The following is a 27,177-nucleotide window of genomic DNA, read 5'->3' on the forward strand; positions in this document are numbered from 1 at the left end:
ACTTACGACGTTGAATCTGGACATAAAACGCCATGTCTTTAGGCGTAAAAACCATTTTCAATTACGAGAGAGTTTTACGTCCTGGCTTAAAAAAATGTATGGTTGATACATCTTAGCAAAAATACCAAAAACAAGCGTTCGGTTTTTACACTGTTTATAAGGTATTTATTTATCTTTTACGCTATAGTTTTTTGGGGCGTATAAACATTTTTTTAGCGAATTTCAATATTTCGAATATACAGCTCGATAGAGAAAAAAATTCTGATTAAAATGGTATATATAACTCGATTTGGCCAAAATGGTTTATACGACAATTGAACCTGAAGGTGTCGATATGAGAAATTCCTAGTATGAATGCTTCTAAGAAACAAACTTGGGCATGTCTTCTAATTGTACTGTGTAAAAGTATATTAAATTCCTAAGGCTGAGTTCCACCACCTTACTTTAACCAGAACCATAACTATAACCGATGTTTTTGTATGGAGTTTGACTTTGACAGACTTTAAACGTTTGTTACCTCTACATATAGTTAAAGTAAGATGGTGCAACGCAGCCTAATTTTTGTCGCAAAATAGTACTTATTACGACTGGATAAGAAACTGTTTTTTTTATTTTTAATGACATGGAATCGTTCCTTCATTCCTTCTACCTTTATCAGGTCGTCGGTCCACCTTGTTGGTAGACATCACACGCTGAGTTTGTGGCCTCCACTCCCGAACCTTATTGCCCTATCAGCCATCGGTTCTGCGTACTATGTGCCCTTAACCCATATAAACTCATGGTAAGAACACTGATGATGATGATGGAAATTTCCCCAAAGTATACCCAATGGGTATTAGAGCCTCGTACTTGACACTAACTGGCACTAACATAAACTTTACAAAACAATAACAATATGAAAGTTCTCTGAATTGTATTACTATTCTGTCGAGAACGTCCCCGGGCGAAATATATCGCAGTTAACCCTTAATCGGACAGTTTCAAAATTTCCTTTTCGGACCTTAACACAAAGGAATAGAGTTCAAAATCGTACGATTATTATAAACATTGACTATTGACAATGGTAATAACACATATCGGATATTGGCGAGTCAAAATACGTTGGTTTGAATGTTTGGTTTGTATTTGCGGAATAATAAAGTAAGTGATACAGAGATGACAGCTATATTATTATGTCCCTTGATACTTTTAGGGTTGGTGTACATTACGCAGTCCGACTGAGGTGACATAGGCAGTCAGTGTCAAATAATTCGTGACATCCAAAGTAGCCAAAAGATCGCAACTCATCTTTGTTACAATAGGCTGAGTTGCACCACCTAACTGTAACGGTAACTATAACGATAACCGGTGCTTTTCGTATAGAGTTGGACAGATTTTTGACATTTGTCAAAGTTAAATTGAGATGGTGCAACTCAGCCTTAAAATAAGGTTGTGTTGTCAACTTTTGGCCACTTTGAGTGTCACGAAATAGGTATTTAATGCTGACTGTACAATATGTTAAAATTATTTATGGTGTATAACAAATCAGTTAGAATTTCGTTTAATAGAACAACTTATACAGAGTGAAATGGAAATCGTTGTTGGCATGCTTTCAAAAAAAGACTCGACATATTCCCCAAACATTATGAGAATACCAATAATTAAACTTTCACATTAATAATATTAGTAGGACATAGGTGTCTATGGACGACGGTAATCATTTACCATCAAGTGATCCGTCTGCTCGTTTGCCTCCTGTCCCATAAAAAATATACTCCTTACATTCCCTAAGAACGTTTAATCAAGAAAAAATAATCCAATTTATTATCTTTGCTCAGGAGAATGTTAAAAAAGTGCTGTAAATCAAATTCTTTGCCCGTTCCTATTAATTTATGAGCTGACCTTTAATTTTTCAAGACAAAATCCTAACTACAAAGAAGGTGGAGATTATTTTAGGTATTCTCAAAGGTATTACACGTCACTTGGATGAGAAAACTTGGCGTTATTTAAAAGAAAAGAATAGGTAGTAATTTTTTAAATGTTCTTACTAGGTCTAGCTCAGTCAGTTCCTGAGGTATGGGAGCGGCACGGGAGGGGCGATTTTGAGATAATACAGTGTGAGTCACGTTAAAGTGTACATATGAAAATAGATGAAACTAGACCTATTTTTATCGACAAAAAAGAGGGCAAAAAGTTTTTGAGATTTTTTTTAAATTTTTTATAGAATTTTTTTTCTGCCAATTACTTATTGTAAAGAAAACGTAATAACTTTTAAACTTAGCGGTAGGTATATCCTGATAAAATAAAAACAGTAATAATTCTAAATAACAGGCAGTACTAAAAAAATGCACAAAAAAGGCCAAAAAATAATAAAAAATGATACTTTTTGAAAAAAATCTGCTTTTAAATTCGTTTTTTTTTGGTTATTTGATAAATTTCTCCAAAAAATGCCCCTATAACAGGTGGTTTTATTACTTTGTATTATTCTCTATCGTATTATCTTTGTAAAACCAAAAATCGCATGTCTCTATCCCTATCACAACAACTATCAAAAATTTAACAAAAAGTCTCAAAAATTTTTCGATCTCTTTTTTGTCGATAAAAATAGGTCTAGTTTTATCTATTTTCATATGTACAGTCGCGGAATGAAAAGGTTCGTCAGTTTTCAAATTGATTCCCTCAACGAATCGCGAGCACATATTACCTTTTGAAACTATTTTACAGAATAATCTCGAGTTAGAGAAAATAATCTTTAACTGTTCGTCAGTAAAGTTCAAAATTATTCAGATCAAAGTTGTTTGACGATTTAACTTGTCAAGAAGATTATTTGATTGAAAAACTAAAACCTTCTTGTTGGTTCAACCTGCCATTATCTATTAAATTAAAAAAAACTACATTTTGTAACATTTCATTGATGGGATAGAAAAATAAACAAGCAAAACCTTATTCGTTAACAAACGTCATATTTATTTAAATGTTAGCAGCACTGTTTCTTGCACGGTTATGTTGGCAGGTTTGACTCTTACAGTACCTAGTGCAAGCGAAAACCGACACTAAGGTGACGAACCTTTTCATTCCGCGACTGTACTCACACTGTATTTTATGATGTGATAGAGCGTACAAATTTGATGTCTCGCTAACATTTTACGTAGCAATAATAAAAATACCAACTATTTATCTATTTTTTTTTCTCTTCTTTTCCTTTGTTCATTTGTCATTTTCATTTTCGTGTAAAATAAAGGTATTTCTATTTTCTATAACAAAAACAATTTTCCATGGCCTCTCAGACACTGACTGAATTATGGCTGGACCTATTGAATAATTTATTATTTCTATCCTAAATACTATAGTTTTGCTCTGTTGTTACACCTGTCCTGCCTTTTGGAGTTTTATTTTTACATTTTCATATAAAATGTTGCCAAGACGACACTATAATGATTTACATAGTGAAAAAGCTATCAAATCTAATGTAGAGCCAAGCGTCTAACTTTTTTTTTATTTATTTAGACGCGTAAAATCTACACCTTAGTCAAAATTATGTGGCACGGCCGTTTCACTATCGCTATCGTCACATGATGGGCGGCATTTTTTTCGCTGTTTTTTTTTCGCTATACAATAGGTAGCTTTTGTAGTGACAAAATCTCATTAGATTTGTCCTGACCATGTTATTGATCGTAAACTTTACATAACAACCCTATGTTTCCACAGTAGATACAGCCTTACACAACTTACAAATTCACGTGCTTGTTACATAAACTTGTCATATTAACAGTATCCCTTGCGGGAGTCGAAGTCGGGGCCTTCATTATATCCGATTATCCGCCTGTCCCTAGAGGTTTGAGAGGATGGGTAGCGACTGAAGTTTCTAAATCGATGTCAATCAAACGTCAAATGTGTCAAGTTCTGCAAAAAACTGATATGATGAGACCAGCCTCTACTTTCTGCTTGCAAGTCATCAATATCATCAAATTGGTTTATAAGTATTGGGTAAAACGGACTTTTTTTGGTTTCAATATTCACACATTGTGGGACAAAGTAACTCAATTCTTCCCAGTGTGAAAAAGAGAAGAATTCTTATTACATTTTCATTTGTTAAAATCGTTTTTCTGACCCCTGGGCCACACACATTGCGATAGCATTCGGGCAATGGCGGCGTGAAGTATTGCGAAGTTATGCAAAAAAGCAGCGAAGTATACGCGAATACTACTGTTTTGTCTATAACCTTTTTTAACTCCAAATCATAGTAGTCTCGATGATAGAATATATCCCAATTTAACTCAGAATTTCAACAGTCTCGCAGCCAAATCTAATCGAATATTTCAATATTAATATTCTTTAGGACTTTTCAATGTCTATAGACTGAATTAAACAGTAAACGTTAAGGTTATATGCAAGGTGCATGTATGTGCAGTGCATATTTCTATGCAATATAATATTTTGTCTAATTCGTCATCTTACAATAAATAAATCTACTTTCTTCGTAATTTAAGCAAAATTTACCACCCATTGGATTTTTCTTTAATTTAGCCGGCTCACGTAAAACGTAGATCCACAATCATTGCCAAAAAGCTGGAAACATAAACCAGTCAATTAAGGATTTAATTAGTAAAACCCTACACAATATACCCTCGCCAAATTAACTCGGAAGAAGAAAAAAACAAAAGAACGAAAGGAATTAATGAGTGAGTCGCAATCAGTGAACAAATGAACGGTTCCTCCAGATTCCAGTTTTAAATTCCAAAGCGATTAGTATTGGAATTGTCATTTACTTTTAGGAACGAAAAAGGATGTTAAGTTTTTGTTATACATTCGTATCTTGTTCCGTGTTTGAAGAATTGTTAATTTTAGTTGTTGAAGGAGAGTTAAAGTCATACTAGGACGTGTAAAAGAGTTTTTATAAGCATACTTAAAAACACATTTAGTCGATCGATTCCGATACCGCGTCCGAACGCATGAAGTCGCGAAATTGCGATACTGAATCGATAAAGTCGCTAAAACGCGCGATTCCGATACCACGTCAGAACGCATGAAGTCACGAAATCACGACTCTGCATTGATAGTCGCAAACTCGCCGATGCTAAAAGTTACATGTCAGCTATGGTCTTTAATGAATACCCATGTAAATTGACCATAACTTATAGTGTAATTTCCCTGCCACATACTCTAGTGTACATAGCGGCATAGAGTTTGCGTTAATAACTAAAGTAAACACATTGTGCTCATATTACACGTCGGATGTATTTATATGACATACAGAAGTTTCATCATTACAGGTGGGATGAATTTCAACGTTATCATGCCTCGGGCGAATAAGGGTCTGTTCATACTGTGAAGTACGTGAATGGTTTATTTTATGAAGCCTTATTTAAGAAACTCTGCATTATCCAATAACTATCTACAAGTAAGTAGCATAGCTTTGTCAGAATATTGGATTGCAATAAACAATTACAGTCGGTGCAATAGTTCGTGACACCCAAAGTGGCCAAAAAGTATCAACCTTATTCCAATTGTAACAAAGACGAGTTGCAAACTTTTTGGCTACTTTGAGTATCACCACAGAATAATAATAAGTACTACGTACAGAAGTTTTACTTCGCGAAGGTATTTAAAAAAATGTATGCTCAATGTCATTAACAATATGGTGTAATTTAGCTTGTCTCAAGAGTCAAGCACCATTTTGTTGACAAACGTCAGTGATCGGCACTGCGCCGAAGCTATAGGGCTGACTTCGGTAAAATGATGTGACGTGAAGTTCCAAACTGCGGAAAATGGCGGAGGAAATACATGATTTAGCATGAATTATCATGAATAATATTAACTACTTATTTATCTCTCAGTGTCTTGAGGCAACTTAAAAAAGTACATTCTGTGTTTTTATTATTATTTAGGCAGTTAAATACTGCACAGTATTTAGTACACCATTTTCTTTATTATCTTCCATCATACACAAGAATACGCGAGCGTGAGTCAATGTTCGCTCGTATGTGAGGCCTTGTCGAATAGTATCCTGTAGGTGGGCCATCGTGCGTGTTTTGTTTTCGATGTAAACTCGCGGAGATGAACAGGCCTGGTATCACGAACTACTCGTATTTGACACTGAATGTAAGTACCTACTAGTATTTTTTTCAAAAAACAGAAGACTGTGTCCCAGTCACCGTCTGTTAAAGTCTGAAATGGAAGATTTAAACCTTTTGTTTCAGATTCAACTCTGCATTACCTCAAGGTTAACTAGTAGAGAATCACACATCACGAAATCTCAGAAACTAAAAGTGCTAGGAGTCTCAAATTTTGCATGGGGGTTCCTTTTAGAACGTAGGTGCTCACTAAGACGGGACTTAGCAAAATTTAACTGCTAAGGGGGTCAAACGGGGTTCACGCGTACGAAGTCGCTGGCGGCCGCTAGTAGGTACAACTTATTTGTAGCTATAAATGTAAGGTGACAAAGAAGAACGGTCATCTGTGACCCAGGCCCGACAGAAACGAGACATACCTCAGTTTTTTTGTCATGTCTTAATTAGTTAAATTATATATTTTTTATTTTCGAAATCTATGTATAACACCAAAATATTACCCTTTGTTTTTGTTCAGGCGTTATACAAAAACTAATACAAAATACATATAAATTTATCACCAAAATTGGTAAATGTATGTACCTAAATGTCTATTACAGCTGCTATGGAATGTATCTAGGTGACCTCGAGATACAGCCGGATTATACAGGATGGAAACGAAAAGTTACAAAATCCAAAAATTCAATGTTACCAGCTTCCATAATCTGTAACCTATTATTGGTACCATTTGAAAGAGCTCGTGAAGCACTTTCAGAATCAGTAACTAGTTTTTCGATATCTTGTATAGTTTAGAAATAATCGAGTGAGATCACTTATTGTTTCATATGTATAACCAACCTGTATAAACCGTCTGTATCTCCAGGTCACCTAGATACATTCCATAGCAGCTGTAAAAGACATTTAGGTACATACATTTACCAATTTTGGTGATAAATAGGCATTTTGTATTAGTTTTTGTATAACGCCTGAACAAAAACAAAGGGTAATATTTTGGTGTTATACATAGATTTCGAATATGAAAAATATATAATTTAACTAATTAAGACATGACAAAAAAACTGAGGTATGTCTCGTTTCTGTCGGGTCTGGGTTTTTTTTGTATGGGGCGTGACCGTTCTTCTTAAGGAGAATAAGGATGTGTTCCGTTTTAGCACTATACAGCTCTACACTCACCAGTGAGAGCACTGAGAAGCAGCAAGCAGTTATAATGAAACACACCCAGAGTTTCTTGTGCCACTTATTTCCACCACCATCCGTTATGTTGGGACTTCTTTATTTGGGACTTGTATAGGACTGAGTTGCACCATCTTAGTTAAAAATCTGTCAAACACCGTACAAAAAACACCGGTTATTGTTGCAGTTACAGTTAAAGCAAATTGGCGCAATTCAGCCTAAGTGCTCCAAAAAGGGCTTACATACTATTCGTAATAAATAATATAATCTGACATTACAATTGATTTTATTGCCGTATGTGTGAAGTGCTCTTAACCTACAATCTCTATTTCGCTTTGTAATAAGTATCATGTTTCTAAATTAATGAACTAATTTCGTTGTACATTGATTGTTGGATTCAGTGGTTTAGAGTTACGTAAATCTAATATAACCTGTCTAATTTGTTATTATATCCAATTTGGAGAATATATCGAATTTCCAACTCCCTAAAATGGTTTGTGTTCTCAGAAATTATGAAGTTCGGAGTTAATTTAATATAAGCAACTTGTCTGGATGTGGAAGACTCCACGTGGAATACCTTACATTCTTAGTAATCATTTGAAACATTTTCAAACCACCAATGAGTTTAAATTCTAGGTTTTAGTTTCGGTTTCACCGTAGGCTCTGATTAAATAAATACTAACGCCCGTATTCACAAACGGTCCTTGCTTAAGTGAAGCAGCAAAACGAACGCACAGCATTAAATAGAGCTCTGTAATTGGTTCGTGTGTCACTCTGTGCATCCACGCGCACTGTGAGACCTCATAGTAACGTTTGTGAATATGGGCGTAAGTTTTGACACTAAAACGTCGTATATCGGTGTCTGCGGGCAAGCAGACCTCAAGTCGGAAATTATACATATTTAAAGGTATTAAAAAACATCACATTTGTAGAAAATTTCAGGATAACACAATACGCTTTTCAGATATCTTCACCTGTCACTGGGAGACTGGTAAGTAGTTAACAGCTCACGTGATAGACCTCTGTTATGCCACATTTTGTCCATGGTCCATTCTTAGAATGATCATACCTTATCAGTCAAGAAAGTCAAGGTCATAATTCAAATTTCTCTTCAATTCTTATTTACTAAGGCCCGATTCGACCGAACTTTTATCCGAGAATAACTCCTGGTATAGCTGGGACATTGACAGTTTCAGTAGTCGTAATGTCGACTAACTGACGATTTATTCTGAGACTAATATTTACTCTTGTTTAGTCGAATCCACTCTAAGACAGCTATCCTCTGGGACTAATCATTCAACAAATACTGGTTGGGTTTCAGAGACCACCAAGCGGTAAATCCCGGCTACACAGGAGTTGCAGTGTCAAAACAAGGAATTATTTTACTTATTTTCCGAATGGTTAATACAGTCTGATTTACCCAACTCCCAACAATACAAATTTTTAAACTTCCCACAAACAAACGCTGCATAATCCAAACGCGTTCATTCACTCGCGTGTCCATTCACTCGCTCGTTCACTCGTTCATTTCGTACGGCGACAATGCCGCGCTGTGCTATTCATTTAAAATGCAGTAATGAATGCCATTGTTTTAGTCAAAGGAGCGCCCAAAATACGAATTTGTGTGGATTTTCGACGGTACAGTCTGTAAAGGTCACTTTAAACTGACAATGAACCATTTTAAGTTACTTTAAGGGTTCCGTACTTCAAAAGGACAAACGGAACCCAGAGGATCACTTTGTAAAATCAAACTTTCGCTGGATTTCCTGGAATAAGTTGCTTTTAGCAATACGTTCATTTCAGCCTCTGGACAAAGACATCCCCCAAGGATGTTTGCATGCCAGCTTCTGATGGACTGTGAGGACATTTTAATATTGTAAGAACTTGTAGACCACTTTTCACGCAAATAAACTGATTTGATTTGATTTGGATTTTCACAACGACTTTTCCTGCGCTGCTCGCATCCAGGCACTTCCCGCGACCTTCACCAGATCATCGGTCCACCTAGTGGAAGGCCTGCCGACACAACGTCTTCTGGCTCCTGGTCGCCACTCGTGAACTTCTCTGCCCCAACGACCATCAGCTCTACGAGCTATGTGCCACGCCCACTGCAACTTAAGATTGGTGAAGGTCTGGCGAAGGTCGTGGGCACAATCTAGATGTAAGCAGTACAGGACCAGTCGTTATGGAAATCCTTGGGGAAGGCCTTTGTCCAGCAGTGGACGTCATTGTCACCAACGAACTTTAAAGCTGTTCAACTAACTCCACGGAAATCTTTAATCAATGTTATTCGGCTTCTAGCAGACTTAAGACTTAAGCCTTCCATTGACTTCAGAAAGTCCTTTGAAATATCTATTAATATCTTCAAACAAACTCGAGTCAATCATAGCAGATGTGATATGATTGATAACTATGATCAAAGGCTTCAAAGAGTTCAATTAGATGTCAGATACCATAGTGATATTAACATTAATTAATTTTCAGATACGTAAGTATCAAGTACATAATTACTGTTTAATAAAATTAAGCAATATTATTTCCTCGGTTAATGAAGTGTTGAGGGTGCTTAATTTTGAATTTAATTGCATGAAATGAAGGAATATTTTCCGAAAATATTCGTTTTAGTATTGTTTTACTATGTAGGTAATTTGTTTTACTACCATCTACATACATTTTTAGTTTCAATTATAAATCTATTACTTACTTGAGTCAACCAATAGCGCCGCGACGAAAAGTATGACGAAATTCATCATGGAGAGCGTCCACTTGCGACTGAAACAAAAAACATTAAATTAACTATACTGTCTATACTTCTATGCTAATATACTCAACATCAAATAAACCGCGCGACGCGACGCGAACTTTAACGATTTTCTTCTGACACAATTATGGTACCCCAACAATATTGGTGTTATTTGAAAGCCCAATAAATATCCTTAAAGAAAAACACATTTAATTTCTTAATAAATGATTAACATATACCATAAATGTGACTTGAAAAAATACCTCACTTTGGGCCCATCTATGGGATCAATTAGACCAATTTTTATGGTTTTAAAACCAAATGATGATTTCACGTGTCCTCTTTAACCGATGGATATCAATTAAACCCAACTTAACAGTTTTATAGCCATAAAAGTTGGCTCTAGCGTAACTACCTATTTTTTGAAGAAGTGACTCTGGATCCTTCTAGACACATTTTTGGGGTAAAAACCTTTCCTTTAATGAAATGAAGGTTAGACTTAGAACTAGGCTTTTAAATGGTACCAATATTGGTGGGAAGTGGGGATGCATACGTTTGAAAATGCTTGTCGCGGGAGGTGCGATTTATTTGACGTCGAGTGTATTATAAATGCGAAAGTAACTCTGTCTGTCTGTCTGTCACGCTTTCACGCCTAAACCACTGAAGCAATTTTGAACGAACATAGGATACTTTTTATCCCGGTTTTTGAAACAGGGACGCGCGCGATATGGTTTTTCTGTGACAGACAAAATTCTACGCGGGCGAAGCCGCGGGCGGAAAGTAAGTAAAATAATAATAATGTAAGACCTCTGTGTATGAATATAACTAAATAGATATTGGGGGTCTCTTAGACGGTAATTGTGTAGTTTAACGTTACTACAAGAACTATTTGTAATTAATAAACCGCTATTTTTTAACCGAATTCAACAAAAGGAGACGGAGGTTCTCAATTTGATATGTTTTTTCACCTTACAACCATATTGTGGCTATAGCGAAACAGCCATGCCACATATTTAAAATAAGGTGTAGAGATTGTAAAGTTAGGGGGAGTAGAGTTTTTTTTTTTTTTTTTTTAATGGCAACCAAACCTCTCTGGGAGGTTTATTTCTGCCAATGTCGAGTGAAAATTGACATAGTTATCAATAGAACGTGGGTGTTTCAGTTCTATTGATTTTTCATGGATTCCGTGGAGTTAAGTAGGTATGCCCGTAAGCAGGTTGCAAGACGCCACCGGGTCCAAAGCGGGTCTCAATGCGCGCTCAAATTCGAAGTATATCAATGTTTTTTATAATTTATCACTTCACTGCACTTTAGAACACAAAATAACACCAAATTTGTACACCAAAGCCCATTAAATAATAAATTGAAACCATTAAAATAGATCGACCATGCTTCCCGTTCAACTACCCTCCACGGAATCGGGTAGAGTTAGAAGCTAGACTCTACATGAGATCTGATAGACAGTGGTGACTGAGTTTGTTGCGGCGCTTCTTCTCAGCACTTGCCAAATGTTGGTCTCAAAGCGCTGGTAGGGTAAAAAGATTCATTATGAGACAGTGCTGACGATTTGTAAGTACTACCAGGCCTGTTCATCTCCGCGAGTTTACATCGAAAACAAAACACGCACAATGGCCCACCTACAGGATACTATTCGACAAGGCCTCACATACGAGCGAACATTGACTCACGCACGCGTATTCTTGTGTATGATGGAAGAAAATAAAGAAAATGGTGTACTAAATACTGTGCAGTATTTAACTGCCTAAATAATAATAAAAACACAGAATGTACTTTTTTAAGTTGCCTCCAGACACTGAGAGGTAAATAAGTAGTTAATATTATTCATGATAATTCATGCTAAATCATGTATTTCCTCCGCCATTTTCCGCAGTTTGGCACCTCACGTCACATCAATTTGCCGAAGTCAGCCCTATAGCTTCGGCGCAGTGCCGATCACTGACGTTTGTCAACAAAATGGTGCTTGACTCTTGAGACAGACTAAATTACACCATATTGTTAATGACATTGAGCATACATTTTTTTAAATACCTTCGCGAAGTAAAACTTCTGTACGTAGTACTTATTATTATTCTGTGGCACTACTTAAATAGTCTATACAAATAAAGACATTTTGACTTTGACTTTGAAAACTTTTTAAAGTTTTTTTTGCGAACATAACATTTTGTAGTCTCATCTTGGTAACATTTTACATGAAAATGTTTTTGGTGGGATATTAACATTGTAAAGTTAAAGTTTTTATGAGTTTAGTCATTTTATAAATAAGAAGAATTTAAACGCCATATAATTAGGGCAGATATGTACCATCCTAGACTGCATCTCACTTAACACCAGGTGCGATTGCGGTCAAATACCTGCCTTGTCTAGCATAAAAAAAAATTAAATCAATTATCACACAAACGAATTATAACGAAAATGTAATTACAATTATGTAGGGAAATTAATTCATGGCATGTTTATGCTTTTGTTTTAATTACATTGCTGACAAAAGTACTGTTAATGAATTCTCGAGAATTGCAATTAAAATAACATACTGGGAACCTAAAATAATATCCGTTATAATAATAGGTAAATACGTTTGAATCCATTCTTGTAATCTCATATTGTGAAGCTATTTAAATGATAATTAATTTGTATTCTTCATAGACAATGAACTATCTCATGAGGTTACAACGACTTATAAAATGAAAAAGAGATGAATTTTATATTTTCCACGGAATAAAAAGTGTAAGGATGGGTTGCACCATTTTACTTTAACTTTGACAAACGTCAAAAATCTGTCAAACCACAAAAACACCGGTTATTGTCATAGTTACAATTAAAGTTAGGAGGTGCAACTCAGCCTAAGACTACCTATGCTTTTTTGCTTTCTTTCTATGTGCGTTTATTTTTGAAGAAAAGAAAAGGAATGATATCGGACAGTCATTTATTTATTGGACGTGCGTCCTAAACCTTAATTTTTTAACCTTATCTAGACACGAAACCAAGATATCCCTTCTACCAAACCACTAGAAACAACGCACTTTAAACTAACACCAAAACTTTGACACCACATCGTATGTATCTATTTTTAGCTGGTCCACAAAATTGAAAAGCCAATCAAAACAAAGAATCTATTCCGCACAGAAGTGGCATTTAATCAACACCAGTTCTGGACGGTCAGCTGACCTGGATACGTCATTGGGCACGTTTCCGAAAGCCTACACTGGGTTTGGTGGCTGAAATATTTTCAATGGAAAACGTTACAACTTTTCGCACAAGTCGTTTTTGTATAGTGACCATAATATAGATAGATAGCATGTTTTAACCCTCCGTGTACCAGGTGACTAAAAGTTACGTCCCGTACCAGGTGGGGTGTGACATACCCCAATATACAAAGTGATAAAATTTTCATTCAACATTTTTTTAGGTGGAATTTAATATTTAATATTGATTATTTACTTAGGCTAATTAGGTTTAAGAAAAGCTCTGAGCTGAAAATATGTATTATAACATTTTTATCATAAAAAAACAGAAAGACACAATTTCCGTTGTTCTTGTAATTTAGGAATCAGTTTCTTAAGTATAATTTTTAATTAGTGCCTTTAATTATGACAACCGTTTTTATTTAACAAAGAACAAGATATTTACTTATAATTTAAAAGTAAATTAATAACTGGAAGGGTATAAATTTGTTTTGGTCATCGGTTTTCAATTTACCACAAATCTGATGAAAGAAAATGAGTATGCTCAATGCATAAAATGGGAGCGTAACAATGTTATTTATTTATAAAATATGTTATTCCATTTCAGTAGCCCATAAATTGTATCACCAAATATAAATTGTAGCCCATAAGTGTATGTTCACATACATCTTCGGATCTCAGTACTAAACTTCCAGATTCGCACTAAAAGTCATCTCATTTGACTAAAAGTGCTTGAAAATTTCAGATACCGTGAAAATCACAAAATATATTATTTGTATTGAATTTTATTCAATTAACAAAGCTAAAAATATATAAATTACACCAAAACTCCTAGATTATTTTTTAAACTTTTTAACAACGTCCCGTACCAGGTGGGGTGTGTGACACCCACACGCACTTTGAAGGCATGTAACTCAGTTGGTAATCACCGCTGGACTGATTTTGCAACGCTGATAGAAGCAGCAGCGCCATAATTCCAGCTACTGAGAATTTCAAATTCAGCACTTGCAAATTTTTAAAATTATGACGATTTTTAAAAGACTGGGGTGTGTTACACCCCACCTCGTACAGCGAGGATTAATGGTCTTATATACTTATTCGTTCGTTTCAGCTAAATGACGTATTGGACAAAGGCCTCCCCAAGGATTTCCACAACAGCTGGTCGTGCGCTGCCCGCATCCAGGTGCTTCTCGCAACCTTCATTAGATCGTGGTATACTCATATAGAGATTAACCAGTAGAGCAATATCATCAGCACACAAGATTAACAAGCAAATTAGGGGGTGTCATGCCCTCATGATGATGAGTCTGAACACGTGGTCCGGCATTCCATTTAAAAATCACCAGAACCTTCAAGGCAACAGTCTCTAAGCTTAATTTTAACAAACGTCAAAAGTCTGTCAAACTTCATACAAAAAACACCGGTTATAGTTAGTGTCACGGTTTAAATAGGGTGGTGGGTGCAACTCAGCATTATTACGGCCGAATGTAAAAACTTAAATGTTACAAAATTAATTTAATTTAATCGCATAGTTTGTCAATAGAATAGAAACTGACCATATATGTATTTTTTAGCCATTTAGAGATAGATATTATGGGTACGTAGATAGCCTGCTATTAGTGTAATTCGACTTTTTGTTAGAAAATTAGTTAGTTTCTAATTTCACGCAATAAATTGTTTCATGATACTGCTTTCAGGAGTCAATTCCCCCGTTTAGATAGTAAGTTATTTGTCAATGTCTTTAAGGTATTTGGTAGACGCGGAAGTATTTGAAGTATCAGCACCCAGTTTGACCTGGAATTTGTCTTGGATGAAATACTTGTGATGCTGAACGGTCTTACTGAAAGCAAATGATTTAATCATTTTTTAATAGGTACTACAATATTAATCATCATCATCATTTCAGCCACAGGACGTCCACTGCTGAACATAGGCCTCCCCCAATGATATTAATCTTTACTAAGTAATAATTTTTAGGTTGTATATTTTCCAAATAAGGCCCTAGTAGGCCTTTAATAAGACACTTATCACGTATCAAAGTAAAGACCGTATTCACAAACGATGCTTGCTTAAGTGACGCAGCATATCAAACGCACAGCGTTGAATAGAGCTGTGATTGATAGTGTGTGACCCTGTGCGTCCACGCGCACTTCGAGACCTCATAGTAATGTTTGTGAATACGGGCGTGAGATGCACGGCAAACAATACATTTCAGTTGAACAGTGTTCCGCCTCTGTGGTCTAGTGATAAGACCACCTGCTTCAGACGCAGAGGTCCCGGGTTCGATTCCCAGTGTCTTACCTAAGTCTGTCGCCATAACAACATTGTTAACAGCATTGTTGTGTTTCGGCAGTTAAAGGTAAGATCAGGCCTGTTCATCTCCGCGAGTTTACATCGAAAACAAAACACGCACGATGGCCCACCTACAGGATACTATTCGACAAGGCCTCACATACGAGCGAACATTGACTCACGCACGCGTATTATTGTGTATGATGGAAGAAAATAAAGAAAATGGTGTACTAAATACTGTGCAGTATTTAACTGCCTAAATAATAATAAAAACACAGAATGTACTTTTTTAAGTTGCCGCAAGACACTGAGAGGTAAATAAGTAGTTAATATTATTTATGATAATTCATGCTAAATCATGTATTTCCTCCGCCATTTTCCGCAGTTTGGCACCTCACGTCACATCATTTTACCGAAGTCTGCCCTATAGCTTCGGCGCAGTGCCGATCACTGACGTTTGTCAACAAAATGGTGCTTGACTCTTGAGACAGGCTAAATTACACCATAGTGTTAATGACATTGAGCATACATTTTTTTAAACACCTTCGCGAAGTAAAACTTCTGTACGTAGTACTTATTATTATTCTGTGGTAAGATAGCCAGTTCCTCTGTGGTTGAGGATTCCGGGTGAAGCTCGCTTCCACCTTCGGCCTGATTATCACTTACCATCAGGTGAGATACAGGCCAAAAGCTTCTTCGATGTGGATATAAAAAAAACCTAGTGCGTACAAAATATCTTAGCGATGGTAGCACGTAAATATATTGCAAGTCAAAAGCTCCACGGTTCCTAATTTTTCTCCGGATCCAATAATACCAAATTAACTGAAGTACGGACCTTTGTCAGAGTAATTAGTTGGACGTCTGGAAGGCCCAATCATAACTCAATTATGATATTAAAATTATTCCTCCGGAATATTCACTTAGGGATTTCTGACTGTAGGCTATGGGCTAACTTTCTGACAGTTGGCAACTTAGTTTAGTTATTGTTTTGTAACACGACTATCTTACATTATTTATTTTTATTTGTTTGTCACGCGTATTTGTATTACTATAATTGTTTTACTTTTATTTATTATATTTAATTTTCCTAATTAAAAGTTTTATCATCATTATCATCATTTCAGCCACAGGACGTCCACTGCTGAACATAGGCCTCCCCCAATGATTTCCACATCGCACGGTTGGTAGCGGCCTGCATCCAGCGCCTTCCTGCTACCTTTATCAGGTCGTCTCACGCTGCGTTTTTCGATACGTGGCCTCCACTCCAGAACCTTGCTGACCCATCAGCCGCAATAGGGCATATTATGTCACTTTTAAAGCCACAACGGACCCTTTGGTAACAATTTAGTTATATTTCAATTGTTACAACTCTCACGATAGAAGAAGGGCCATTTAAAATTCAAGTCATTCGAGCCTACCTAAAAATCTGTTTTAAGACTGTCACCAGTATTCACAAACGATGCTTGCTTAAGTGAAGCAGCAAATCGAACGTACAGCGTTGAATAGAGCTGAGTGATTGGTTCGTGTGTGACCCTGTGCGTCCACGCGCACTGTGAGACTTCATAGTAATGTTTGTGAATACAGGCGTGATTTACCACCATAGCTTATTTCACTACTTGCAAATGTGTTTCCTGATCTTAACGCGACGTTTATTAATAAGTTACATTATGTACTCACGGCTTGACGTTTCGGCTGCGGTACTGCAGCCGTGGTCACAAGCAGACTGGCGGTTCGCGGCGTCGTCCGTTCGGGCGGGCTTTCAACTACCTTCCCTCATATTGTCATTTGTTACACTACCACTAGTGATGTTACCACGACACACAACACTCACAGTATTCGTACTTGACGGCAAAATTATAGATCCCATTGCTGTTTACGTAAGTGGGGGGAAATGGGGAACCGGGGAAACGATTAATGGGTGAGTAACGTCAAACGGTAAAACTTAACGTAGCCTTTTCGGGGGATAAACATCTGATTGACGTTGCATAATCTGAGTTGATTTTGCAAGTCATTTATTCTGTAGATTGAGTTTAAAGAGCATTTTACGTTTCTCGTGAGAACCAATAGCTACTTTAATAACTAAAAATAAAAATTATTGTTCGAATGTGTAGTCAAATAAAAAAGTTAATTCAAATCAAACCCCATTGCTATCAGAAATAGGTGAAAATCGAATCTACTCAACACGACCCGGATTGGTAAAGCCTTAGCGCTCCTGCACACGACGCCGCCGCCGCGCCGCTGCCGCGCCATCGCCACGCCCCTACACTGTTCATACGTGCCGCTGCCGCGCCGCTGCCAAAATTATGCTTTGATGGCGCGGTGGCGGCGCGGCGGCGGTTTTACTCGGTGCGTATGAACAGTGTAAGGGCGCGGCGACGACGCGGCGGTGGCGCGGTGGCGGCGTCGTGTGCAGGAGCCCTCAAAATGTTTCATGCTTTTTTACCGCTTATCTTCTTTTTGTCGTGTCGACAACAATCCTACACTGTGTCAGCCCAAAACTCTGCTACAAGAGTGGCGTCGTCAGTAGCATTCATCAAATCTTCCTGCGTGCAGTTATTTTACCGCTTATTTCGTATAACTAAAGAAAAAACTTGACAGTTAACAGCACATATTTGTTGCAAATTAGCAACTATTAAAAAAATTACATGCTACTGTGGCATTGTGACTACACCCCTCGATAAATTGATTTAAACAACACAACACCCTTAAAGATATTGGTAAATAAATATTATTCTTTACGCCATAAAGCAACAATACACCTTTCAGAACCATCTTCCAGATGCGATCTGACAGTCGAACGGACCTGTCAAAAGTGTACAGACTCCAATTTGTCAGGGTTGCCCACCTATGTCAATCGCTGACAGTACTGATGGATTAAGCCTCCGACAGAACATTATGTTTTGATAAACAACAGGACTATTGCGTATCTACACTTATAATAAAAGAGGAAAGATTTGATTGTCGTTTGTAATGAATAGGCTCCAAAACTACTGGACCGAAAAAATTCTTTCACCGTTACAATTCTTCATTATTCCTGATGAACATAGGCGGTATGAAGTTCACCAGGTTAGCTATTTTGAAGTTAAATGATCTTTGAATTTAAGTCTGTTTCTCTGCCTCTACATACCGGTAAATTAGTCAATATTCTATAAATCATACCAATATAAGTGTCTTAACACTGTCTATATCCAACATTGATACGACAATGACTCTTCTTTCTTTGAAAGTTCCTGGGGATAGGGATTAAAGTTTGTATGAAACTGGGTCCTGGGGTGTATGGAAGAGATCGCTTCCTATCGATAAAGCCCTCTAAATTGTGCCTTTGTAACTTTTGTAACCCTCTAGTTCAGGCGTTCCCAAATTGTGTGCCGCGGCGCTCTGATGCGCCGTAGAAAGCAAAGAGGGGCGCCGTGAGTCAATCCTTTAAGTCACGTTGGAGCTTGAAAACCGTTGATGCCCTACCCTTTTTTACGTCAGAAAATGCTTTGTCTCTCTAGTCTCGATAGGGACGGCCAGTGTGTTATGTGGGACTCTTCCTGCCTGCTCACTAAAGGCAGGGTCTACCCACTAAAACCCGACGGTGTCCACCAGAGCCCAAAGAAACGGAGCCGCGAGTTATTATCCTAACTCAGACATTCTTCCAAGCTCCTCTCAGGCTAGAGGCTCGCTCACGAGCAATCCCCTCCTCCAGTTGTTTTTATAGAGGTTTTCTCCTCGTGGCCCTGGTGCAACAGGACCCCCGGACCGCCGTAGCGGGTTACGGTCTGCTCCATGCCGCTGCTCAGTCAGCTCTGCTGATCAGAGAAGTACCGAGAGCGGCCCACCAAAGAATGGGGGGTTTTTAACCCCTCCCACCTCTTTACCCGCCCGTCTTTCGACTGTATATTTTTTGAAGGGTTGGTCATGGTGACAAAATACTAAATTGATTGAAAAAGATTGAGAACCCCTGCCTAGTAAATGCATACTTCTTTTTCGTACCTCGCTACATCGTTAATACACGTTCTTACCTTGGCAAGTTGGCACCGAGTCCATAAATAACAATCATCCCATATTATTCCCCAAATCGGTTTATATGAAGGTCTCTAAGCCTACATACAAAAAATACAACCATTCTTCCTCCTGTTATGAAATCTTATACTTCCTACTATATTAAATATATTACACTGGATTTATAAGGTAAGGATAAGGATGGGTGATCTTTTCAGACTTAAACCACTGAACTGATTTAAATGAATTTGGTGTGGAGATAGTTTGAGACTCAGGGAAACATAGGACAGTTTTTATCCCGGGTTTTTTGGAAGAAGGACAACCACGTTGTTACTCTTTCAAGCTTCAACCTCATAAAGATAGCAGGAAGGCGCTGCATGCGGGCCGCTACCAGCCGGTCATGGAAATCATTGGGGTAGGCAGTGGATGTCCTATGGCTGAAATGATGATGATGAAGCTTCAACCACTTAACCGAGTAAGATGAAAGAAAAATATTTTAAGACTCAGAAAAATACGTAGGACAGTTTTTATCCCGGTTTTGGGAACAAGGTAAAGACAACAAGACACGCGCACGACTAAAGGATAAAGGACTGTCAACCAGGAAAGGAATCGTAACCGTATCAACTCGAGGCGGTCAGTATTATTTGAATGAAACTCTATAAGTACTGCAAAGCACACTCTTATCTGCACCAAAACGTAAATGCCTCACCTCGACGACTGATCGCAAAAGGCGGTACGGTGTTGATCCCCTTCCGAGTTGATACGTCTGCTACGAGATTTATGTCATCATCATCATCATCATCATTTCAGCCATAGGACGTCCATTGCTGAACATAGGCCTCCCTCAATGCTTTCCATGTTGATCGATTGGTAGCGGCCTACGTCCAGCGCTTCCCTACTACCTTCACGATGTCGTCGGTCCACCCACAGACAAAAATTCTAAAATTCGGACTAGTCTACTAAATACTAAAAATATTCATTACCAAAATATAACAGACACTAAGTCCAACAAATATATGAAATAATAAAGCACCCCAATACGTCAGAAGGACAACCCCTGACATATAGATTGATCGGAGGAGCCCCTGCGGACTTCTTCTAATCAACTGAGCTGAAGGAAAAATGTTCCTAATTATACTTGGCGAAGACAAAATAGAAGTAGGTACGTACTACTTTTAAGGCTGAGTTGCGCTACTTAACTTTAACCGTAACTATAATGATCGGTGTTTTTGTATGGAGTTTGAAAGATTTTTGACGTTTGTTAAAGTTAAAGTAAGATTTTTTTTCGTCAGGAAAATACATTGAATAATATTTTTTCTGTGACAGACTGAAATAAATGCGGTCTTTAAGCATAAGGTTTCAAGATACCATAGCATGAAGCTTAATAGATGATTATCTATTAATATTAAAGCTAAAGAGTTTGTTTGATTGCTTGATTTTTTTTTGTGTTGGAGAGCTCATTTACCGAGGAAGTCTTTGGGCTAAATAACATAACCCTACAGCCAATAGGGGCTAGGGCAGTAAAAAAATATGTTGCAAAAACAAAAAATATTATTCAAACTATTTTCACGCGTACAAAATTGCGGGCACAGCTAGTTATGTAAATACTGCTTAGTGTTCTTCCATCCATATTATTTAAAAATATTTCATTGTAGCCACAAAATAATTCACAACTCTTCAAATCTAGAACAATGTTTCGTATACATATAATATCATAAAATATGTATTTCCCGCAAATATGACACGGCAAACATCATTTACATAAGGTAAGCCGGCCCGGCTCAACCATAGGGCACCAAAAAGATTAGGTTAAGCCGAAGTGAGCCGCTGTCTTGAAGACAGCGCCACCTGTGGTAAAAACTGGGATATTATACTAAATATAGTGTGGGGTAGCTGTAAGATTACTCTTTGGTTTTAAGGGCTTTTCTTGTTTTTCTCTTTAGAATTTTGTGGCTCTCAAAAACTGCGTCTTCCTTTTTTCATTCAGTTTTTTTTCAGTGACCTTCATTTTGTTTACTTTTCCCCTCTAATACGTATCTACTCTTATGTAGGCCAATCATAACAGTGTATAGGGTAGGGTAGTCCATAAATTTATTTACGAGCAAAACCTTAATGACCTTTTAAAACATTACCTGTAATATGTGTGGTATCAGTATGTACAATTTATTTAAAATTTTCGCATCAATAGAATCCATAAATGTAGCTTGACCCATCTAATATTATTATAAATGTTTAATCAATAATGATTGTTCTGTTCAAAACATTTACAAAACTAACAATCATAATACGTAAAAATAATACTGCAACATGTCAACTAGGTACCGACATTTGCCCACTTTATTCTGTCCGTTACTTTATTCACCCTGGATTAAAAATACAGCATAATTTTGCTATTCGCACGGAGGCCGTAAATCATCACACATATTTAGTGTCCCCGATAATTTCCCCTGGGAGAAGCCGGACATTTTATCATATCCTTTGTCTTCCTGGCATTAATATAACAGTAACAGTTTGCCTACAGGTGGTGTCGCCTTCAGAAAAGGTCTTTACATCGAATTGTCATGATTTTTAGAAAATATTTTTATTATTTTAGTGAATTTAAAAAATATGTAACGATTTTAGTATATGTTTTAAAATTAAGAAGTGGCAACACTGTTAACAACTGCAATGTTGTTTGGCAAGGAAGTGGTAATGTGGAGGGGGATAGAGAGGCTTGTTGTTGGCCTAAAGCTCACTCAGATTCATCTGGGGGCACGGCAGTGCCCCCACCAAGTCGAGCAAAAAAGCGGCACGGCCGTACCATCCTTTTCTCGAAGCAATTCAGGCCATTTTCGACCGCCTGTAACTTCGTTGTGGATAAAACTAGAAGGCTGAATTTTCATTAGCTATGCAGGCATTGTAAAGACACGGTATATTTAAAATTTCATTCAATTTGAACCAGTAGTTTAAGAATTATAACGGGTCAAAATTACTTAATTTTGTCACTCACTGACTCACTGACTCACTGACTCACTGATCATCAAAATTCTAAGGCACTTCTAGCAGACCTAGAAGCTTCAAATTTGGAATATAAGTAGTGTTTGGTGTATGAATCAAGGAAAAACTAAAATATTTGGGGGCACGGTAGTGCAACCGCCAAGTCGAGTAAAATTTTTCAATTTCGGTCCAGTTTTCTAGATACATAACTGCTGTCTACAAAATACAAAAAGAAATGAGATTTGGGGGCACGGTAGTGCAACCGCCAAGTCGAGTAAAATTTTTCAATTTCGGTCCAGTTTTCTAGATACATAACTGCTGTCTACAAAATACAAAAAGAAATGAGATCCCATCAAAAACAATACTTGTCAAAAAAACCAAGTCTCGCAACTCAGTTGTTCTACGGTAAAAAGTTGTGAGATCCATGTAATACCAAGTCCAGGCCAGGAAATCTTTAACGTTTTACATAAATATATTGACTTGGCCATCGCATGAAAACACGTGTAAATTAAATTATTTAGTGCGATGGCCAAGTCAATAATTTATGTAAAACATTAAAGATTTCCTGGCCTGGACTTGGTATTACATGGATCTCACAACTTTTTACCGTAGAACAACTGAGTTGCGAGACTTGGTTTTTTTGACAAGTATTGTTTTTGATGGGTTACTCTGTTAGCTTCGATAGAGCTCAGACTACTTGACGAATCTATGTCCGATAGCTGTTAAATAATAAGTTGTTGTGTATTGAATATTGAATAATTGAAGTGTGTATGTAAGTGAAAAATATACTCGGGTTTGACTGGAATAACGTGGTTTCTTTTTAGAATTGTGTGTCGATAGTGCTAAAAGAAACTAGAATTTAGTCTCTCCTAATTTAAATTATTGGAGTTTGTCTAAATGTGAAAGCAAATTGACTCAGTTAAAGTCAATGGTTAAACTTTCTTTATTTGTATAAACTATTAAATATTATGTGTCTATCTCTTACTCAGTCTGTGGCCTTCGTCACCGTGGGCCACGGCATATGCTGAGTGGGGTCCCGTTGCAGTGGGCATCTTGTTGGTGAATGGATGGCACTGCTCAGTTTACTGTTGTTTTTTTTTTCTTCCATTATTATGTGCCACTGTCATGTCTATGTAATTGCCTGTATTTGTGTGATATCCATTGTAATAAATGTATCTTTCTTTCTTTCTTTCTAGGTGTGGGAGCGGCGCGGAAGGATGTTTTTGTGACGTCAACCGTCAGCGAGACTTCAGCTAGGCTTCAGCCCCCCTAGACAAAACGCACTTTTGATCGAATCGAAAATCGAATCCGTCAAAACTCCATACAAAAAAGGGGCTTTTCGACCACTTTTCGACTGATTTGCGATTATAATTTGCACTTTGTCTAGACCTACAGATTTGTATGCTCTGTCACGTCATAATATGTCAATGTACACCATACAACATTCATAATATAGTCACGTATTCCTCTAAGTCCGAAGAAGCGATAAAATTAGCAGAATTTCGCCTTCTCCTTTCAATAGCAAATTACGCATAATTAAAACCGCGTTTCTCTCATTGTATCATTGTTATATTTAACATAAGTATACCTACGCCTCATTAGAGAACGTCACTTCAAATTACGCCACCTTGAATTCAATTAGCTCTCAGTTTTGAGAGACATCATTGTAATGCTACGTGGAATATTTTGATATCAGAAGATTTTTCGACAAAGTTGTACCCCAATGTATTTCTTTTACAATGTATCAGAAAATCGGTAAATTAGAACTTAGAGTTAATGAGCGTTATCTGCGTGATCAAAGTTATTAAGTTTCAAAATAACCCTCCTTCTGGCGCAGTCGGGTAAACAAGCTTTTCAATATATAAACATGCCCAGTTAAAATATTATCATCATCATCATTTCAGCCATATAACGTCCACTGCTGAACATAGGCCTCCCCCAATAATTTTCAGACCGACCGGTTGGTAGCAATCTGCCTCCAGCGCCGTCGTCACCTGTCTGTCCATTTTGTGAGTCGAATCACTTTATAGACATTTCTCAAAAGCGAGATCAGCCTGTAATAATCTTCATTAAAACAATCCCCTTTCTATATAAACTATCTTTGATTAATAAAGTTTACTTGGACAATGTAATTAATTTACCCTTGGAATAACGTAAACATTGTTATACCTTGAAACTTAAAACCAAACAATTCTACAATGGCTTACCCTCATCATGTCTTTGACAGTAAAGTAACTACCTATACTCCATCTACAATATTATCATGGGACGCTCAAAAGAAGTGAAAATTAAATAATGTGTTTTGTGGAACACAATTTTTCACTTGAAGAAATGAATTGCGCAGAAATGGACTGCTTCAGGTGGGATTTGAACCTATGTTAAGATAAAATTCGACGCGGTTTCTAAGATCTTTTTTTTAAATGCTTTGCGCTTACCCACTGGTCAACGGCCATTGGGTTATGTGGGACTCTCCCCACCTGCTCACTAAAAGCGAAGCCTACCTAGGTACTAAAATCCGATGGTGTCCACTGGAGCCCAATAAAACGGAGCCGCGAGTTAGGCCTCAGCCACGAGTTTAGCGGGCAGCGGGGCGGGAGCGGCGGCGGCGCGGGAGCGGGGCGGGTAACGCAGACCCGTTCTCGAAACAAGCGGGCAGCTCGCGCGGCGCTTTAGCGGCGTTTATTTATTTATTTATTTATTTACACTTTTGCACATACAACTGTACAGTGGCGGACTTAATGCCAGAATGACGAAATGTTGTGTTCGGGGTTGTGTTGTCGAGATATTTGTTTTTATTCGCAAACGAAATGTTTGAACAACGGCGACAATTTTATTTCGCTTCAAATTTATTCCTAACGCTCGATTTATTGTGGGCAAAAGAAGGAGTGCGCTGCCCGCTCGTTGCCCGCTCAAGCGCCGCTGCCCGCTCGTTGCCCGCTGCCGCCCCGTTGCCGCGCCGCTGGTTTCGAGAACCGGTCTATTTGATTTTACGCATAAAATCCTGCCGCTCCCGCGCCGCCGCCGCTCCCGCCCCGCTGCCCGCTAAACTCGAGGCTGAGGCCTTATTGTCCTAACTTGGACATTCGTCCGCAGCTCCGTCTCAGGCTCCGAGGGAACCCCTAGTCCCCTTCTCCAGCTGTTTTATAGAGGTTTACTCCTCGTGACCCTGATACAACAGGACCCCCGGCCCGCCGCAGCAGGTTACGGTCTGCTCCATGCCGCTGCTCAGTCAGTTCTGTGATGAGAGAAGTACCGAGCGGCCCTCCAAAGAATGGGCCCGGGCAAAAGCCCCGCCAGCCCCCACCTGTGGGGGTTTTTAAAGATGTCCCCTGCATCGTGGCCCGGGCAAATGCCTCGACGGCCCCCGGCCCACTCAATTGTGGGTTACGGGTTGCCCGACAGGCCCGCCGAGTTGACGAAACCTGCCGCGCAGGTGAGAAGTTAGCCGCCCGCGTGCACCACGAGGAGGTCCCTCACCATCGCATCACAAGTTAAACCAACTTAGGCTGGGTTGCACCATCTTGCTTTAGCTTTAGCAAACGTAAAAAAATCTGTCTAACTCCATACAAAAAGCACTGGTTCTCGTTAAAGTTACCGTTAAATTTAGGTAGTGTGGTCTTTTGGTCTGAAATCCGCAATACTCTACCTGGTTGGGTTTCACTTCATTATTATGATAATAATGAAGATATTTCCAAGTACTAATTGTGCTGATGCTCAACTAGTATTCTAGTTCATTATTACCAAATTGTGTAAGTACATTCCTGGAATTATACTCATGATATTCGGATTAAATACAGCTTTCTGCCAACGTAGCAGTTGGAATAATTCCATTCCAGTGTTTCTAGAGATATCTATCGTGTTATGTTTGTTGAAAACAATACCAATGTTTCCATTTTCTGCTTAGTACTAGCTTTTGCCCGTGGTTTCGTTCACATGAATTACGGTTTGTAACAAAAATGCTCATTCGTGCATTTCATTGCTTTAGTTAATTTTACTAAAGTACATTGTAACTGAATTTTACTCAATATACAGTGTGAGTCACGATAAAGTGTAAATATGAATTAAGGTAAAACTAGACCTATTTTTATCGACAAAAAAGAGGTCAAACTTTTTTTGAGAGATTTTTTATTTTTTATAGATTTTTTTTTTCTTTCAATTACTTATTGTAAAGAAAACGTAATAACTTTTAAACTAAGAGGTATATCCTGATAAAATGAAAACCGTAATAATGCTAAATAACAGGTGATACTAAAAAAATACATGAAATACCCAGAAAATGCCAACAAATAAAAAAAAATGATACTTTAAAAAAAAAATCTGCTCAAAAATTCGTATTTTTTTGGTTATTTGATAAATTTTCCAAAAAATGCCCCTATAACAGTTGGTTTTAATTACTTTTTATTATTTTCTATCGTATTACTTTTGTAAAACCAAAAATCGCATGTCTCTATCCCTATCACAACGTTTGCAAAAATAGGTCTAGTTTTACCTTAATTCATATGTGCACTTTATCGTGACTCACACTGTATAAAAAAAATGAAAACCCATCTAATTCGGTTCAGTGATTAAGCGTGAAAATGTAGAAGCAGACACAGTTATAAAAGGATATTTTTCATTTGTTTTAAAAGTTGAATAGTTTTGGCAAAACAAAAATCAAAACGTTTGAATTTTATTCATTTTTATGTTACAGCAAAAACTGAACAATAGACAAACGTGTCTATTTTGTTTGCAATCTTTTGTTTTTGATTTAACA

At 37.6% G+C, this 27,177-nt stretch overlaps 1 long non-coding RNA gene across 1 annotated transcript in view; it reads right to left on the reverse strand.

Moving 5' to 3' along the window:
* Nucleotides 1-23,081, reverse strand: part of LOC135083314 (uncharacterized) — a 155,800-nt gene extending 132,719 nt beyond the window's left edge. Inside the window, exon 1 of the long non-coding RNA XR_010259571.1 lies at nt 22,736-23,081. This is a non-coding gene — a long non-coding RNA (uncharacterized LOC135083314). The remainder of the gene's footprint in view (nt 1-22,735) is intronic.
* Nucleotides 23,082-27,177: the final 4,096 nt, after the last annotated feature.

This window comes from Ostrinia nubilalis, chromosome 23 (genome assembly GCF_963855985.1).
Source record: "Ostrinia nubilalis chromosome 23, ilOstNubi1.1, whole genome shotgun sequence".
Taxonomy (NCBI): Eukaryota; Metazoa; Arthropoda; class Insecta; order Lepidoptera; family Crambidae; genus Ostrinia; species Ostrinia nubilalis.